Genomic DNA, 4,553 nt, shown 5'->3' with positions numbered 1-4,553 from the left:
TCATTAATATAAGAAAAACTTTAAAACTTAAGATATTCCGCTATGTATTCTAAAAACCTCAGAGATCACAGATCAAACTTTGAAGGCACTGGAAAACAGCAGCTCTGCCTTAAGTTACTCTAACAGTAATTACTCATTACCTTTGAAAGTAAGTCCCTAAATTTGCCTTGAACTATGTATAGACTACATCATCTTCAACTGAGAGGAAGTGTGTATTTTTTTCATTTAATATAGCAAGCAATGACACTTTCAGCAGTTTTTAGTTGGTGGTATTTGAACTGTGATCTTTGAGTTTGTCCTAGAATTCTTCACATACCTTCTAAAGCCCTTCTAAAGAAGTCCTAGGTGAGCACGTCACAGTCTTTTCTTTCTAATTAAAGTCCCTTTTCTTCAAACATCTTTCCATCTTTCTCTCGTTTAACACTGAGCTTGTTTCCCACAAACCATTATCCACAGAAATTTCTTTGTCCACAGTTACAAAACCTCATTCATCTCTCTTCAAACATTTTTAGACTTTTAGGTGCAGAATAGCAGAAGGTGCAGAAGGCATTCACTTGTCACTGGTTTTGCTCATCTTAAATCTAACTGCCTCTGTGTGCAATTCTGTCCAAACCTAGACAGATACTCGTAAGTTAATTAGTCATACTTCACATCATAACATTAAGTATAAAAATAAACAAAGTTTTGACTAAAATATAAATGTCTGAAGCATGGGATAAACATCTCCTGAAATAAGTATTTACCTTGACCAAGTACAGATCAGGTATGCAAAGCTGTTCACTGGGCCTGCACTGTAGACATCTAAGGTCAAGCAAGATGAATTCTACTACCTCCACCCATTCTGCAGAGATCTTTCCATATAACCAAGCGTGCTACCTGACTAAGGGATTAGCAATTAAACTCAAAGCCACAACAAGGATCAGAACGATTAGCGAAAACCAAGTGCACAGACTCACCAATCTGAAAAACATGGAAGGGGAATGATGCAGATGACTGCTCCTAGCACAAAACCCACTAAACAAATGTAGGAAACTCCCTAGGAAACTGAGGGATTACCTAAAGGTTGTAAGACTTCAAAGGAGTAAGAATTTGGGGACTGTGTAAAATTTATTAGAGGATTTTTTTTTGTGGATTGCAGCAATGTGCCAAACTTACTCTGGGATGTTTAAGGGAACTACCGGAAGTGTGTAAAGGGAGTGACTAAGGTAGACTGAAGAGAAAGAGGCATAGAAAAACCAAGGACAAAGAGGATAAGGGGGACCAGTCCCATGTAGACAGCTTACCAATTACACTGCACTGCTGCAGTCCATCCCATATTATTACTGCACCCTATTTCTAACTAGTCTTGTGTGCATGTACCTGTCAAGGCTAGCAAACTTCAAGTGGGACTAGCCCACAAGCAGGACAGTAAGAGTATGAGCCACTGGAGCAGGACCACATGTCTGTGGGACTTGAAGGTCCAGGGGTCTGCAAAGGGGAAACATGGGCTGGACGCCAGTCAGTGCCTGGAGCGTCTCACAGAGCAGCTACCAGAGCCCCACCCTGCAGCTGTGTGCACACCCACAGGTGAGGCTCGGCCCTGGAGAAGGAAGGGGGGAGAAGGAAGAGGGTGGAGCAGCAATACCCAGCACAGCCCCTGTTTACACAGGTGCCAGAACAGGCACTGCACTCTGCCCCTGTGGATTTGCAGCTGGCAGTGTGTTTGTTGTTCATATTGTGTGTAAGGTGTACACACAGGTATTGTTTTATATTGTTACGAGCTTGATGGTACAGAATCACAACAGCCTGGGGTCCTTTGGCTTGGGAGGGGAAAATGTACAAAAATCCCTGGTCCCAAAAGTCATGGAATTCTGTTACCATGAGCAAAGTGAAGAAGGGCCGAACGGACATTGGCAAAAAAACCTCCTGTTGAAATTTTTAGTTGGTCTAAAAGTTTTATATATTTTCACATACCTACGTGGCCATGTAGTTTGTGTTAGGTATCTGTAACGTATGGAGGGTAAAAGAAATTATTTTATTCAAATATCCGTTTCATTACATAGTCTGGCTATGATAAAATAGAAATAAAACATTGATGACTCCATAGCTGCTGTATCATGAAACAGCTAAAATTCACCAAGGTTATGAATGCTGATTTAAGTATTTATGCAATAAAGAAATTCTTTTTCTTTCAAGCCACTTAAGTATCTTCCCAAAGAAAGAACATATACAGAAGTTAACTTTTTTTTTAATCACCAGGTCTGTAGGCAATGCATTGGTTTAGAAAATAATCTATCATCTTCCTTTTTTCCTCAATCGACACCACCAACATTTTGAAGGGAAACACTACCAGTTTCCTTAGATTTTCAGTATTTTATGTGGTGCTAAGGATTTTATTTTGCATACACTTGAGTACACATACATGCATGTATCCATAGTCTTTTTACATATAATCATTTTGATAAATCTAGGTAACTCCATTAAGGTGATTAAGGTCTGATTACACCTCTCAAATTACCAAGGGGGAAAAATAATAAAAAGCCCTGCCAAATAAAAAATTATTAAGGGCTTCAGCACCTTTATTTTAATTTCTAAACCATTTCAGCAATGGCCTGTAACAGACTTACATGAGCACTTCTTGCAAGCACAGCTACCACCTGGCAACTACTACATTTAAATAAATTTGAAAACCCCTACTCTGAGTATTGTGGAATTATGTACTTTTGGTGGATGACCACAAAAAGTGTCAAACTGTAAGGGTTTCCAAAAGGGATAAATCAACAGTGTACAAATCCATGGCCAGGGATCCTCTGAACTGACGGACTGCAACTGCCACCTGCAAAATTCCAAATGACTGATTTCCAACCAGAAAGCCCCAGCTCAGACCTACACGGGTTTTACAACGCGCATGTTTCTAGGAGTCACAGCAAGATTTGACTTTGGAAAACAGACTTTTTCCTGGAATGCTAAGAGGGTGCCCCACTTGATGCCAAGATCAATCTCTGTGTAAAACTATACCTAATGATTTTGGAAAAGGAATTCATAACCAAATGCAGATTCCAAGTATCCTCCTAACTTTAAAATTCCTTTTTTCAGCATAGTTACAACCTTTCTAGCAATTTTTAGCCAACCCTGATCCGCTGAGTTGCACCACTCGGGTCCTCTCTGAAAGCAACAGTGCACGAAGGTGTTGGAACATGAGGAGATCCTTTGGACATGGCTCATACCGATTGCTCCACACCAATACCACACCACAACCTAACCAACTTCTGAACTGAACGTTCTTGTTACATTCACAGCTCTGCACAAAGCTAATACATTGCAAGCAGCAGGGCTTGTTCACACCAGAGGTTATCATGACTCAACAAATCAATAATCTACAACTTCAACTCAAGCTAAACTGACAAGGCCGAAAATTTTTAATCACATTTCAGGAGATTAGTCTGGTTTTGCAAATTGTGCAAGACTTGACTACAGCTGTGTCACAAGCCATACTTTGGACTGCATATTCTCCCTCAATTTTTTCAGTATTTCAGGAAGAAAATAAACTGTATTTGGCACAGAGTGCACTGTATTAGTACAACAGGCACACAGCCAGCATCAGCTATTCCGTGATCTGTTCCACTTCTTCTCATCATCCTACTTACAGCTCTTCAGCTCTGCTTCTCTTCCTGCATCACCCCATAACCTAAGTGATCCAGAGATTAAGAGAGACCTTATGGCCAAAGAGCCATAATTTTGCCATGATGATTCAGGAATCTTGCCCAAACAGCACTGCAAGAGACAAGTAAAGGAGTAAGAACCAGAAATGCATATGGATTAGTGTCAGTAGATACATTAAACAGGACATTACATGAAGGCAAGTGCTCCAAGTGCTCAATTTCCAGATAATAAAAAAAATTGAGTATTAAGTTTACTAATAGAGTTCATAATATTTTTTTTGGTGCATAAGCTCAGGGAAAGGGGAGTGTCATTACAGACTGTAGTGCTAAGACTTTAAAAGATCTTTTCGTACAGATGATGTTAAGCAACATAAGGGTTATTACATATCTCATAGCTCTCTTCAGTCTAGACAGCCTAGTTTAATTCCAGCATAGCTTTCTGATCACCTTGGTATCTTCAGTAAAAGGCTGTTTATCCCACTGGAAGAGAAGCAGGGCATTTCCCAGGCAAACTGTAAAGGAACTTTGGGCTACATATACCTTGTGAAATGTGAAACTTCCATTTTTCTTCTATAAAGTTAAAATATAAAGCTCATAATAAATCTCATCTAAAGGAGTTTCTGTGGTTTATACAATCTATATCATTTTTCATCCAGATTTTGTAAGTTTTAAAGAGAAAATAATATTCAACTATGTAATTATCAATATTAGCAACTCAACAGTCAGAAGTTTGGTCAAGTTATATAACAATAGTTAAGAAGGCAGAGAAAAATTATAAATACGTTTACAGATGCCTGAAAATCCTGATGAATTTCTTTTTTGATAAAAGAAAAATAATATATTGTGATGTAAGAAGTATAATGCAAGATATTTGGAGTAATCAGTTGGAATAATCAAAATCTAGTCTACTGC

This window comes from Corvus kubaryi, unplaced genomic scaffold, assembly GCF_017639235.1.
Source record: "Corvus kubaryi isolate FWS band 111438036 unplaced genomic scaffold, C.kubaryi_AGA036_p1.0 37385, whole genome shotgun sequence".
Taxonomy (NCBI): domain Eukaryota; kingdom Metazoa; phylum Chordata; class Aves; order Passeriformes; family Corvidae; genus Corvus; species Corvus kubaryi.
The sequence above is the reverse complement of the archived record's forward strand: the minus strand, read 5'-3'. Positions refer to the sequence as shown.